The sequence below is a fragment of the Pocillopora damicornis genome, chromosome 6, assembly GCF_964200805.1.
Source record: "Pocillopora damicornis chromosome 6, jaPocDami1.2, whole genome shotgun sequence".
Classification (NCBI taxonomy): domain Eukaryota; kingdom Metazoa; phylum Cnidaria; class Anthozoa; order Scleractinia; family Pocilloporidae; genus Pocillopora; species Pocillopora damicornis.
In genome coordinates this window covers 10,999,000-11,014,797 of record NC_142675.1, presented here as the reverse complement: position 1 = coordinate 11,014,797, position 15,798 = coordinate 10,999,000, and the positions used below count along the sequence as shown (strand labels likewise).

General features: G+C 37.4%; 1 protein-coding gene and 1 pseudogene across 4 annotated transcripts in view; both read right to left on the bottom strand.

The window, feature by feature from the left end:
- The window catches only part of LOC149043919 (ephrin type-B receptor 1-like), a 92,710-nt gene that overhangs the window by 44,688 nt on the left and 32,224 nt on the right, over positions 1-15,798 (bottom strand). The window lies entirely within an intron of this gene.
- On the bottom strand, positions 1,247-15,557 carry LOC149043921 (ephrin type-B receptor 3-like; annotated as a pseudogene). The gene is made up of 17 exons (XR_016187813.1): positions 15,542-15,557; positions 14,860-14,936; positions 13,039-13,690; positions 12,122-12,265; positions 10,694-10,797; positions 10,426-10,490; positions 10,134-10,330; positions 8,869-8,988; positions 4,979-5,098; positions 3,893-4,003; positions 3,608-3,794; positions 3,338-3,460; positions 3,144-3,214; positions 2,808-2,848; positions 2,415-2,511; positions 2,005-2,104; positions 1,247-1,432 (listed from the first exon to the last, which is right to left on the bottom strand). The product of XR_016187813.1 is annotated as an ephrin type-B receptor 3-like (transcript).

Sequence of the window (15,798 nt, the reverse complement as noted above, 5' to 3'; positions counted from 1 at the left end):
CCTTCAGAACGCGAGCTGTGAAAGGAAACTTGGATAAATTATCCGAAAGTTTTCCCGCATGAGATTTACCGGTACGGCTGACGATGTTCTGTTCAGTTTTTAGGAAAATACCATGGTATTTCTGTGAACTTGAGGACTCTAAAAAGAAGGTTACGTGAGTAGGGGTTGAGAAAGAGAAATGAAGTTCATTCAGAGAACGAAGTTCGGGAGATTATTTAACGTGGAATCGAAGGCCCTTCATCACTTCTTTTCCTAAAAACTGAACAACAAATCCTCTTTCAAAGGAATGTTCAATGGCAGATCTCTCATCTGACGAACAGTGCGACACATTTTTCTGTTCGGGTCTCTTTAAAGTTTCACATCGACGGCAGAATAGCTCATTACCCACAAATCCCTCTCAAAATGTACGACAGAACATCGCAATACACTTGGCACTGACTACTGGCGCCATGCAGCTGCTTTTTCTATACGCAATCATAAGTGGGCGGTGACGATCAGTGTTACCTCTGCCAGTTCTTCTCGCCACGAACCAGAATACCTATTCATCCTTGACTTGGTCAATGTGGAAATGGGATTCCCTAACAGGGGATGCCCCTTAAGACTTCAAAGCCATGGTCAAAAATGGAGACTATTTATTGAATTTTACAAGGTTGTACAACTCAGAAACTTTATTCCGCGCTTTCTGACGGTTCCACACAGAAAAATATGTCAAACTAATATGAATATTTGAGCGAGAAACAACTGTCTAAATAACTAAAGAAAAATGTCTTTGTTCAGTCATTAGCTTAATTAACAACTCCTTTGATTTAGAATGCAATGCAAAAAACATGCGTCAAATAAATTTGTCATAACACTATTATTCTTATAAATTCCCCAACGACTGATTTTCAAAAGGAATTACCGTTTCCCTGGGGCTTATTCTGGACTTCGTTCTAAATTACCTTAGTGACACAACTTTCTGATCTAAAGAACAGGTTCCTCAACAGTTAATCTTCAGCGTTCACTGTGCTAAGTATCTTTTCATACTTTGTCATTTGGATTAGGTTCCGAAAAGGAAAAGGCAATTCAAGCAATTTCCGTTTTTTTTTTAACATTTTACACGAAAATAGGTATTCACTCTCAAAATTAATTTTAATTAATATCAATGACAAAAAGTTGCATCGTTCGTCTTTTCAAGACAAACATCAAAAAAGATACACTAAAATTACATGAAAGCTATACTGTTCCTTGCTTCGCTGTTAAACGGCCTGTTTTGTATCAACATCGAATAAAGGTTTAACTTTAAATACACAGAGAAAATAGCATACGATCTCATAGGGCTGCAAGACTTATCACTTCATCCTTTGCTCCATAAGAATGCAATCGCTTACACAGCAAGATCGTCAACATTAACGTAGAGTCGATCGTCGTAATTCTTTAAGTTTATCAGCTTCTGCAAAAAATGGGGTGAAAATCAGACAGTCTTAATCGCTCGCGATACAGCCTTTTTTTAAAATGAATTTTTATCGTTCGTAAAGGGCATTTTGCTGATGGCATTATAATTGGAAATAAGCGAAATGAAATAGACATGCAACATGACTTCATAGTGACACCATTATCACATGCATTTAACAGTGATGATTCTAAAATTCAACATTAGAAAAAAAAAATAAAAAAAGGTAAGGAGTATTACGGTGTGATTATTTTACAGACCAAACTAAACGTTTAAAGAAGTGCACTGGTACTAACCTTACTTCACATCTATTTTGGGTTTTCACTGATAGATTCAGAGAATATCATGAAATAAGAACGAGCTTTGGAACTTGTGCAAGGACACTGGGTGGAATCCTGGTATATCATTGTTACCTCATAATTTAGGCAAAGTAGCATCGAAACTTCCGTGATTTTCATAAAATATTACGATACACAAAATCTGCCGACTTAAAGCTGACGGTAAATTGCGTCTGTAGGTCTGCGTAAGCCAGATGAAACTTAAAAAGATCAAAGATAGCTCCACGAATCTACCTTGCGCTGATTTTCCATTTGTTTGAGTTCGTTCCTCAGATTTTCAAAAGATGGTCTCAAGTTAGGGTCGTTATTCCCACAGTTTATCATTAAGTCATACCTGAAACACAAAGAAGTCAAGTATATATCATTATACGTTCTTACTGCCCTCAGTTAGGATGCTGTTAGGCAAAAAATGTTGCAATATACGGTAGGAAAGCTTGTTCCTTTCTTTAATGACCACAAGAAACAAACTCGTGATCACTGACTCACTCCAATATTTCCCCTAAGTAGGCTCATTCAGAAAGAAAAACTGGTTTAATTTTGAGCTTCGCATGCAACTTTCATAAGAAGAACTTTGAGAATAAATGTTACTGCTATAAGAACTTAAAAATAAAAACAACACCAACAACAGCACAATCTTTTCATACAACTTCTCATCCACATGTTGTGGTTTAGGCATTCTGTAGCCCTCTTCTAGCAAGTTTGCCATTTTTTTTCCATCCATCCTTGGATACGGCGAACCACCTGAAATAAGGCAGGTACTCTGAATACACTCCTCCACGAAGGGCCTAACACTTGTAAATACATTTTTACAATATAATTCCTGCACCATTGTTCCTCGTTTTGTTTCTTTTTCCAATAAGTTCAGTGACTGAGGCAATCTAAGGTGGCCTGACAGTTACAAAACACAAAGGCAAAACTGAATTCCTCAGAGAATGGTACACCCTGCTTACTTCATGATCACGTGTCAACACAAGTGCTAGTTTTGTTGACACGTTGACGCTAAAATTAATGGTCTGGTTATTTATCTCGCAACTTACCAATCGTGAAGATCTCATAGAGGAGAACTCCGTAGCTCCACCTGTAAAACAAACGAGATGCATTTAAGCAAATAAACGTTCTTGTCCGTACCGTTAAAAAAAAGTAAATCAAACATCTTCGGCAAAACTTCGTGGGAAGCACACTAGACTCGTTATAAGAGCGGGACCTGGACCGTTACTTACAACTCGAAGCCAGAAAGGGTATTACCACCCCTTCTTAATAGGATGCCTCCACATCTCCACATCAATGAAGAAAAATACAATGACGAACGTACAGAAGACATCCAATCACTTTTCCCAATTTGCTTATGGACCTTACAATGCCCTTGTACTCACACATCACTCTTTGTAGAATATTTTCCGTACAGCAATGCCTCAATGGCAGTCCATTTAACAGGGAGACGTTCCTAAATGAGAAACACATAGAACTGGTCGGCGAAACTGAAGAAAAGATCGTGATCAAGGATAAACCGGACTTTACCGATATAAGACTGTAAACAGATCTCTATCTAAGTGAACTAATTTGATACCTTAGACTTTCGTTGATAAATGTTGTCCTCTTGCACATCCCTGGCCATACCAAAGTCTGTTACTTTGCACTTTTCTTCTTCTCCCACTAACACATTACGAGCTGCAAGGTCTCGATGGATAATCTACGACAAAACAAATCAAATCATTAATGTTAATGAATTGAGGGGTTCAGAATAATTGAACGAAAAGAATGAAAAGTTATGACTTATGTCCGATTTCAGCAACACATGCCAAACAGTTCACTAACTAAAAATTCCGTTCCTATTTACTGGTATTGATGACAAATACGACATTCCATCGGCAACTTGCCAAGCAAACTTCATCAGCTTCCCTGACGTCAGATTTGTTTGTGGTTTGATAACCGGGTCTTTAAAGTATCATTTAATCCACGGCTCTTTCTGAGGTATCCCAATAGATCTCCATAGGGAACGTATTCAATCAACACCATCAATGGCGCTGTAAAGCATGGTAAACATGAAAAATACGCTTATAGTAAGCACGACATCTGTTCGAAAGAATTTTTTGGGTATTAAATTATACTTATTCATATTTACCAGATTTCGTGACACATCCCAGAAGTTTAATGATATGAGGATGAGCATCGAGTTCCTTCATCAATCGAAGTTCGGACAACAAGTCCTTCCTATCCGACTCAGAAGCGTGATCTGCAAGATAATCACCCATCATCAGTTGTTACGTATGCAAGTAATAGCAATAACTGAACCCTGGGGAATGTCAGTTGATATTCTCTTTCTGAACAAAAATAAGTGGTACATAACATCATGAGGTTATGAAATAGTCGTAGTCATTAAATATCTTATACAACTTTATCTTCGGAGCTCGTGTGTAATGCTCAATAAGACCGACTGAATTGGGACTGTAATACTTCGTTTACACTCTATAAGTAAATATAATTTTCAACGCTCTTCTCAGTCGACAAATACAGTAACAAAAACCCTTCATTCCACTGCTATACCAGTGCGATCATGCTTTAACGATACTAAATTAATTAGCATAAGACTTCTGCAAAACAATTGCTAAGCAGTGTACTTTTAACAGAGACATTTTTTTTCTCTCCCACTGAGGTTTAATGTTGAAAGGGACCACCCTTATGTCAATTTGAATTCGGAAAAGGTAGTCTTTGAGGTTTGCTACCGTTGACAAGAATTAAGATTTTTACTTAGAAACGTTTGTGTCGGCAAGTTCTTGCAGAATAAAGGTAGTTCTTCTGATTAATTGATAAGAAAATTTTACAACTTCTGATATTAGAGGACACTGCATTAGTCAGTTTCATACTAAGGCCGCGTGAGATACTTGTCATATCTTGATTACCCAGGTCTGGTCAAACCATCCATGGTCTGTTTGATACCTAGTTTCAAATTGTCTCACGATCTTTATCAACTTAGTGAGGTCACGTTTAGTTGACTGCTGATTGAAGAATAGATATACTACTAAAATGAACCTTACTCTCCCCACTTAAAAGGGATGGGGGGGGGGGGGCAAGGGCTTGCTTTGCTACTTTCAGGATAAAGTAAAAGGTAGATTTTTTTATGCTACCTGCTGAACCTTACGCCTTTCCATGGGAGTGTTATCTTCGGAATTTCACTGAAACACATAGAATTATTAAAAGTATTTCGTACCTTTCAACATCTTAACAGCCACAAGCGTCTTCTTTGGTCTTATCTGGAGGCCTATGACTGTTCCCTTGGCAACCTGACCAAAAGCCCCTTTACCAACGACCTTTTCTATAGTCGCAAGTTCTGCGGGAATCTCCCAACAGCGTGGTGATGAATATAGGGAGGCGTATTTAGTGACAGACTGGCCTGGTTGTTGACAGTTCGCCCGCCCTGAATCTGTCATGGAAAGTGACCGATTTCGCTCATCCAAGACTATGCACATCTGGCTTTGAGAAGTTTCCGCCATTTCAAGTCCATTCTTGGAGGTGTAAATAGTAAACGCAATCATTAACTAGAGCTACAGCGGAAAGTCTTTCAAATCTTTAATTTTTTTTCATTCTGCTGTTCATGTATACAGTATTCATGCGGATGTGTTGCATAACATTGTCATTATAATTCTACTTTCTTTTAGTACATGATCCGGAAATTTGTAACCACTTAAGACACGATCAATTTTCAATTTTTTTCAGCTGTTTCCTACAGATTACACTGATGATCGTTCTGATTTGTGGTGGTTTTGAGCTTCGTCTCTGCCATCGGTTTGGCAATGTACCTGAGAAGCATCCTAAAAGAATATTAACCCCATTATGGCTTTGCAGAGCGGGGGTGGAACAGATGTGAAAAAGGAATAACTGAAGACTAAAAGATAAACCGTCGCTGTTAATAAATAATCAAATGCAAACGACATTGTCAACACTTTACATTTTTATCAAAGACACAAAACGTATTGCACTTAACAAAAGAGATTGGAGTTCTGGTCATTAAAAGTGCTTTTACGTAGTAATTGCGCAATTGCGATAGAGAATGACATAAACTTAGATCAAAAATATCTTTCAATGTATATACATGTTATTCACCAGCCTTAGTCGGTCTATTTTGGGAAAAAAAGACAGGAGCACAGGTTTTCTAATTACGGACCGAGCAAGGCATAGGCTGCAAAGCAGGCGTAATTTTGGCGGGCGAGTGCTCAATAATTTCACAACGAATATCGTAGCTGCCTTCTTAGATTTTAATGGCAGCGGAAGGTTGAGGAGAGAAATAAATTTGTACCAAGGGGGCGGTCGACGTTCAAAAATAAGGAGAGGGGTGGGGGTGGCAGAGCAGGCGTATTGAATGAGTTGTCAGTAATCGGATCCTTGTGTTTACGGATTTGGGTAATACTGATTCAAGGGGGGGGGGGCATAAGTTTTTGTTTGAGAAACCATGTAGTATGTAGTAAAATCTTCCGATTAACTTGTCTCCATGCGCAAGGTTTATTGTGAATTTGACATCTCCTAATGGTCTCGAAATTTTGAAATTTTGAAATAAATCGCCAAGGAATAACTCAACTGAGCCGTTTCAGTTTTTTGTACGTGTGTTAAGTCTTCTTCTAGCGTTTTTCGTGGCTTGGTAATACAAAAGAGCGTTAGAAGAGCTACCTTGAGGCAGCAGGAGATTGAAATGGCGTGCTTGAGCATTAAATATCATTGTGGTTCATAAAGGGATGAATCACCTACACTGCTTCTTTGTTGTGATGAATGCGAACAAATCAGCGTTGACAATCGGCTCAAATCTGAACCCTTTCTTCTGTGACAATGAGTGATACAAATTGGTCCATTAAGGAGCGATGCACAACCGATGATATGTCCACAGTTTCTGCCGGAGTTTCCATGATCTTGCTTTTCCTGACAAGATCCTTCAAGGAGTTCCAGAAGTAAAGTTGCAGCTCAAAGACTTTTGGATTTTTCTCAAACAAACTTTCATTTGAACGAGGGATTTCCTCGTGTTTTTTCATCGCTTATTTCATCCTTTCAGAGAACAACAGTTCCGTAAAAATAACTCCATCTTTTGGACAACGACTTCTCTCCTTAATGGAGATATATTTTCAAACGTCGTAATTTGTTATTTAAATATGTTAACAAGCATGAAAACAGGCTGTACATATATAAATACAACTGAAAAGACTTAAATGAGTTATTTCCTGACGATTCCTGGCTAATTTTGTAATATTTCGAGACCATTAAGCCATGACGATTTCACAATAGACCTTACGCAAAGAGAGGAGTTTTTCGGTATTTTTTAAAAATATTTCATGGTAATTCCAGCAAAAACTTACACTTATCACGTATCAACATATCTTTATCCATGTATAATAAAATTGCGGCGAAAAAGCTATAATCTCTCGCAAAAATTGCTTTTTTTGGACGTCAAAACAACCTTTCGCCATACGTTTCTTATGGCGAGTTACAATGCAGGCTATAAATAGCCCTTTTTTTCTCTTAAACTTATGAGAGCTTGTACTTAAGGCAAGATCCTCCATAAATTCAACAATTTCTTAGCGAGTAGAAAGTAGAGAAAACAAATTAAAGGTTAAGGCTTCGCCGAAACATTTCTATTTACGTAATGATAACGGTAATTTAAAAGACTCTGTGCAAACTGTATAACAGCAATCCAGGCAACCAAATTGATTTGAGAAAGAGGGAGCAAATAATTATTAATCAATGCACGGCTTGAGATCTCGACCAAAGTCTGTGCTTGAAAATGCTGCCTACCCGGTAAAACAACATATATTTGTGAAAAAAATTTGCAACGAAGCCAGGAAGGCAGAGGTAGGAAAATCCTTACTGCGCTACGAACCAATCAAATTGAAGGTTTCGTTACCGTGCCCTCTTGGAAAAAAACAATGATGTACTGTATCGTACCCTAATAAGGTTAAGAGTTCAAATCTTTAAGCGACTTACATCAAGTTCGATTTCTTCAGTTGTATCTCTGTTTGTCCTAAAAGTAAAAAAAGAATGCCATATTTTCTCTCGAATCTGAATTCAATCGGATGAAACACTTTGAAGATTTTTTCAACTGAGAAAGCACACCTCTGGGTACTCCATGAGCATTAGTCATGAAACGATTAGTGACGGCATGTCACATTTTGCGCTTCTGTATTGACACATAAAAAGGTTTCATAAACATTAAGAGCTAGGCATCTGTGGCTTCATTAAGTGGACTAGCTCTAAGATAAGATCATTATACCTGGATATCCCTCACTCAAAAGGTCTCGTGAGTAGTCCAAAAGTCATCACGTTAAGGATGCTCTAGGAAATTGACTATAGATGAAGCCCTTGCTCTGAGCGTAACTATCATAATCCATTCTTGAAAATAACACAAATTCACAGTAGTATACAGTTTGCAACTAGTAACAAAAACAAGACATGAGATTAGACGATACTTAATCGTTATTAAAATCTCACCTTTCTCTTTTTGCTGTTTCCAAGACGATGAGAAAGAACAAAATATGAAAAACATGAAAAAAAAGTGTACTGAGAAGATAAGAAAGAAAAACCAGCTCCACAAGAATATAATGAGAAAGCTAAAATTAACTCAAATGCAATGCAGAATGACGTCTTCTGACATTTATTTAATTTTATACATGGATAATTTAAGTAGAAAGCAATCAACTAATCCTGGGCAATAAATAAACTTACAAAATGATAGAACCCGGTCAAATGAGAGCATAAAATCACGGTCGTAAATTTTTTGAAGTGTGTGTATTTTAGAAATGCAAGAGATCATAAAGGAGATTTGCTGTATTCACCTAGCCTTACCTAAACACGCTGAGGCTTTGAGACTTACGAAGGATTCCTTTTTAAGTTAATAAGTTTGTAATCGATCTAATAATTTCGTTACGTCTTTTACTGCTAAATTGGACGACAACAACTTTTTTTCCTTTTGAAAAAAGGGATTTGTTAGAGCTGTTTCGAAATCTTCAAACTTGCCTTGTTTTTAAACGAGGCTACAATAAACACAAACTGTTCTTGGTTGCTTGATACTACGTGATTCCTGTTGTGGGCCAAAGTAGGCATTTTAAATACTACTCTTACCATTTGAGTTCTTGCTATCACGCCTTCTTGACTTGCATACGAAAAAGACAAATATTCCGGCAGCAACAGCCAGTGTGGAAATTGATCCAACCACCGCACCAACAATAATCCCTTTGGCACCTGGAAAACATGAGAAGAACAACATATCAATATACGCCTCCAAAAACTATATGTTTGAGATCCTCCGCCTAACCATTTTAGTCATGATGCCTTTTTCTACGCGTACAACTTTTTAAATTCAATTTACGTCAAATTACTCAAAAGCCTAATAAAATGTGAGTTTGATACCCACAGGAAGAAGTCCAACTTAGTATGAGAGCTAAATTACAGGCATTCCACCAGTACTCTTCCCTTACTTACTCTTTATGACGTTTCAGAAACAATCAGAATTACAAGCCGGCAAAACATATGAAATTTCTTATGTATACACTGCACCACAGCCAATAAAAGCTTTTTTTATTTACTTGTCGAGGTTGCAATTCTATGATTCAAGCAGTCTGTATACAGTACATACGTGTACGTAGAAGTGTTTTCTCAATCATTTCTCTATTATATCAGGGCCGCATGGTTTGTGAGAATTAAATATAATGTAATGTACGATAGGTCCTGATTTCAATTGTTTTACTTTCTTAGCAAGTTTTTTACTATTATAATACAAGTTTTTTTATTTCACGGAAATATGAGCAATTACCATTTATTACTTGGCAAAGTTGATGTAAAGGTCAGGCAGAAACAAATGCTAACCACATCGGTAAGGAGGCCAATCGTTCTCGCGACATTTGCTTGTGGTAGCAAAAAAAATGTAATAGTAGCACTGAAAAGTGCACGGGTTGATTTTTATTGGATGAGATCTTATGCCCCTTCTTTCTCAAGGAATATCGCTCCAGCTCATTAGCTGGCTTAGATAAGAAACAAAGGCCTTGCGTTATTGTTTACGATATTGTTTTGCTTGTTTGTTTTATATAATAGTAGATCCAAGGGCATATCCCTTCCCCACCTTGCTGCCCATAGCTTTTGTGGCGTCATGCAGAATGAAACATTAAAATGCATTGTATGATGTTTTAAAAAAATCGATACAACAAAGTACTTTAACATGGACACCATACATAAGAAGAATGTTCCAAATAGATGGTGAACATACTTGTAATTAAACCCTCCTCTGATTAATCACTTCACTGGAGAGCATATGAGGGATAACGATTCCTTTGAGATTTTGCTACTGATTAACTACAGAGTCTACATGTACCAAAAGACTTAAAACCTACAGCCAGAGAGCGTTACTGTGCCTGCTTCAGTAGTTCCAGTGTCGAAATCAACTTGCGATCTTGTCCTTTTCGTTACACTCGCATTAATGTCTCCAAGCTTTCCATCTTTGGCAGCATTACGAAGTACTGTTATAACATCTTGCTCTTTTGTTTTGGAATTGAATTTAAGTAGTAGGTCAAGAGTTGCATCTCCACACCTTGATTAAGACAAAATATGAGGGTCAGAATAAAGTAGAGCGCATTAGAAACCAGAAAATTACAATTCATTTGCTGATCCAGGAAGTTTGCAAACCTAGTGCCACTTTTCAACTGCACACCGTTGCAACCTGCAAATCTCCCAGCAAAAGCCTCTTCCATCTGTAGATGGAAACAACAGCAAACTGAACATGAGATCGAGGAGTTCATCAAGCACCTTTAAAGACCGACACACAATCAGGTAAACATATAAATGTTCACTGAACATTAACAACCGAAACTATAATTACAATTGCATGATCTGCAATGGCAGAAATAGAAAAAATAAATAAATATATAAATTCTGCTTTAAATAAAATGGTTACCACTTTTTCGAGTCTCGTCAGTAATGAGGATATGTCGTATTTTCCATCAGTACAACTTTCGCTGGTGATGACCATGGTTATGTTAATCAGTACTTTTACCACGACTGTGCATGTGAATAAAATGACACTTCAATTAGACACAAATAAACGTAGACTTGTTGACGTTTTGTAACTAGTTGCATATCATGATTAATATTTCATTTCCTGCATTGAACTAAACTCCATTATCTAAAGTGTAAACAGGGACCAAGAGCAGATAGCTTTCACAGAGTGGTTAAAGCCGATCTAACACTCAGGTTATCCAAGAAAATTTGCAATTTATTTTGATCTTAATATGTTAGGATGGCATCAAAGAGGACTGTGTTTTTTAAAGTTTTCAGGGGGAGCATGCCCTTCCACCTCTTAATCAGCTTTTACAAGAATTATATAGGCATAATTTACTATCAAGGGTGGTCCTTGGCTACACTAGTCTGGTTTCTTTCTTACATTTACACGCGTAACTTTATCATAATAACATTTCTTTTATATCGCTGAAGCGAGTCCTGTGATCCGATTGGCCGCCCAAACCCGCTAGGGATTGCTTGCTTTGATCCAGCACAAGCAAAAGAAGTGCATGGAGCGGTTATCTTTGGAAAATGTCGGCGATAAAGTCGCAAAAAACGGCCGAAGAGGGTCAAAAAAAAGAAAACATCATCAACCCTGGTGGGTTGATTGTGCCACAGACACAGTCGGCTTCCTCTCTCGGCTCCCGAAATAAATTAGTCATTCTTGTTTCTGATCAAAACGAAACCTTTTTTCCTGATACAATAAATACTTTATTTACCGAGCTCGTTCGGTCAAGATGGCTGGCTATTATCCTCATTATTTTTCTGTGTTTTCAGGACCGAGACGAAAAAAAAAAGGAACTCGGCCAATATACAGCCATCTTGATCGAACCGTTGGTAAATGTTCTCTCTTTGGACGCGATTACGCAAAGGGATACATTGCCACTTGCCACGCGATACACCTTTTTCTATTCTTCATCGGTCACAGTACAAGGTTTCAGTTTTGCAAGGGCTTTCGTAGCGTGAACAGTGTTTTGTCAAGTGATGTTGTTTTTCCCGCCCACCCACCCGTTTCTTGCCAAGGTCTTTTAGGTGAGTTGACAGAGAGATTTCGCTTCCTTGTTTGTCACAGTTCGGTCCAATTCTATTATTCTAGAGAATAAACTTCTCTCATGGCCAAAACAGACTATGCTGTTGTTGCGTTGGTGGTGGAAGGAATTACACATATATTTTAATCGATGTTTTAAGCATTAAGAGAGAGCCTTGTGTTACTTTGAACATTTTGAAATTATACTGGACAAAATCGAAAGGATACTCTATAAGTTTTAGGACTTTTATCAATCGATAATGATGGGGACAAGACCAAACACCAATAAATATATACCTTCACAATCTACCACACTAGATGATCTGTAGTAACCTTCTTTACACGTGCAACCAGTTCTGTCAGTATTAGATTCTGAATTTGCAGGACAAGGTACAAATTTTGTGTTACCAACAGAATCCTTATATAAGCCTCTCTGACACTCTAAAATGAAATAATGTAAAATTTCATCGACATGCCTTTCCTTCAGAACCAAGAGAATATCAACTGATATTCTACTGTTCAGAACACATCAATATAATGACCCTCTAACGTGCTTTTTAGGCAAAAAATTCCTGCCATGTAAATGACCACTGTCTTTGACAGAATCTGAGACACATTTTGATAACCTTGGCAATAGTCATCTTTAGAGGCTTGGATACCCAGACAACTCTTTTTGTCTTCACTCCTTATGACTCTCATAATGACCGTCATTCAGGTTCTTGAACAACATGCGTTTATAAATTTAATGCAACCTCTAACCTGGGGTTTTCAGACCTAAATAACAAGACATGAAAACAAAGACCCGAAAACGAAGACCCTAAAATCAATACCCCTTATTTTTGCAAAACCAAAAAATAAAAGGAAGAATCGAGACACAAAAATTGACAAATGGGGGGGGGGGGGAGGGGGCAGGATTTATGAATTCGAAAATTTGCATTTTTCTTCGTGGCCCAGGTCGAAATTCAACTTATCTCCCTGCACAGCTGCACTTCTCATAAATATAGATTTATTTATCTACGTCCACCGCTTGAATTTATATGAACATGTAATGTATGACCAAACGGTCATTTTCATTTAAGTTATGCATCGAAGCTTCTCTAAGCTTTCTATTAAACGATGAATAAACGGGGTGGTCATTTAGATGTTTATTTAAATGATTAAATTTTGGACCCAACGCTTCGGAGGCAAATCCAGGTTTTAAGTGCAGCACTAACCTTTGCATGTGAAAGATCCATTCGTCAATTCATAGCCATAATTGCAAAGGCAGGCTAAGTTATCTGTAATGTTCCACTCCCCATTACTAAGGCACACGCCAAATAACTTTTTGTTGTTTTTCGTAATCGAGTTAGGATCTGCACATTCTCCTTCTTGTTTGGTTAAATTGCTGTCATTTGCTGGAGCAACTGTTCTTGAAAATCTAACCATTTTGGAAGGGACCGTTTCAGAGCAGAAACGATATCTCACAGCAAATTTTCTTATTATCAGGCAGGCTCCTTGGTCTAATAACGCTAAATAAATTCCCTTTGCTTTTATTAAAACTGACCCATAAAATATGTTTGTTGCTTGCTCCCCAGGCGCAGATAGAGTTTTTGGAGTTATAACAGTTTCTTTGTGGAAATTTAGTGGATATGGATCTGGATTTAATTTGTAATCAGTGTGATAAGAATACAGGGAGAAGTTTGTTCTGCAGAATGGCCCCACGTTAGCTAAGGGGCAGTTAAGGAGGGTGTAGGTCACTTCAATATCGAGTCGTGTAGCATCCTTGATGTTAATAAAGTCTGTTATTAACCAGTTCTCTGCTTCCTCATTCTTGTTAGAAATATCGCAGACTGTATATGATTGCGATTGAATTGAAGGATGATTCCACTGCAAGAGAATAAAAATCCAATTATTGGTCAATCGTTATGGAGTAAAATACTCACTTCAATAGTGATGGTCTGTGCAAAACATACATGTACTGAACGTACACTATACTGCTCATATGCCAGGCAAGTATGGAGCATTATTAGATGGGCTGATCCTTTAACTATGTTCAACATGAATCAATATTTATAGAATAACAAAATCTTATTATCAACTTACACATTATCATAAACTCCAAATAGCATTATTTTATAGCTTGCGTGCTTTTTCGTGCGATATTTACCTAAAACTTGACTTTTTAATACATTTAGGCTTTGATCTCTTTGGAATGATGAATACTACTGATTGTCACTGACTTATAACTGGCTCTCCGTTATTGAAATGCCAAGTAAAGTCATAGGGAGTTTTAGTTTATAGGAGGATGGGAATTGGAAAGATTGAAATTGGAAGATGGAAATTGTGCAAGATGAAGAGGGAAAAACATTAGTTATCTAGTTTATATAACTACTGTCTAAAAATGAGTTTAATGAGGTTCATCCTAAAGAATTAATTCGTGCTAATTTGTTGAAAATTTGACACAACAGATCTGAGAAGGAAATCGAGTGTTTAGATGAGAGTATAAAAATATGAAAGAAGTTCTCTATTGCTCTTATAAATATTTCTTTCCAATACCATAACAAATGAAGGAAAATGTTGCTTATTTACTTCTTGATTAATATGATTATAGGTTCTAAGGTAAGTCAAAACTCTCTTATTTTAGGTAACTGTTTTTTCTTCGGCTCAATTTTTTTGCATGTAAGATGTGTCTTATCTTAACTAAAAATACAATACATGCCTGAACCAAATCCATGGGAAATTATCATTGGTTTGAGTAATGTTGAGGCTTGAGATACAAGAGTCTTGAACCACCTACTGTACATCACCTGAGCATGTGCTGGTTTCTCTAGGCTCATATTTTTTCTCCCAAATCTTCCTGCCCACATTTATTTGGATTTCAACCGCCCATCGCTTACTTTATTTTCCAATTTTTTAAACCTCTACCTTGATGTCCTTAATAAGCGGGGATTACTATTACAAAATATGTATAGATGTACCTGTTAGCGACAAAGTTAATGTTTAATAATACACGTAAGTGTGGTTTTTTCATGGGCTATCAAAATCAAGTAACTCACCCCTGCTCCGCCTCTAATTTCTTTAAAGACAGTCCAGTACCAAAGGTCTGTTCTAGTCGGTTGCTCCAAAAGAGTTTCTGCAGAGGAATGTTATAAACTATTTTGTAATAAAGTTCGGATATAACACCCACTATCATTGGTTAGAAGAGCATGTTTTATCAGAGTACAAAACACGGAGCTGAGCAAAATCTGTCACGCCATCTGCCAATTCTCTATAGCCTTTTTTCGTTAATTGAAAGTAAATTTCAGAATAAGCGAGCCGACAAGTAGCAAAAGAAGAACCAAACAAGAGTTTGTAAATATCATGCACCAAAGAAAAAACTTAATGGCCTGTCGGAGTTTTTAAAATTGTAAAGCTCAGTTAAATCGCAAGATAACGCACGGCAATAAAACTCAACCACAGCGAACACTCGTATAGTATAAATAGTTTCGTGTTTAAAAACAAAACAAAACCAAACAGAAATGATGAAAAATACAACCAGACTTGAATAGCTGTTAAAATTTATACAAATCATGACGGTGTCAGAGCGACTGCCATCGCGCTGTGGTCCATCACGCTCATCAAGGAAATCTCAGGTGACATCGCAAGGAAGGAAGCCTCAGAAATTACATCGGCCGCACTTTAATGCTTCTAGTGGCAGGCCTTCTCAGTCACAGCAGCCGAGTTTTAGAGCGCTGTCACCTCGAACAATCTTCATGTTCCTGTGAATCGGTTGTCGTTCAGTCAGAAAACAAACGCTTTGAACCGTTTGTTTTCTAATTGTCATGTGAAAAAGCTTGAGTGTTTTTATAAGCTACGATTCGGCCGGATTTCACTGAACATTTCACTTTCAGATTCTGCATTAACATTAAAAAGCTTCAGGCAAAAGTGTTAAATTCGACCTGCCGAAGTTTTCCAGTTTGCAAACCATCAGTCCGGGATGGTTATCAGATTTGATA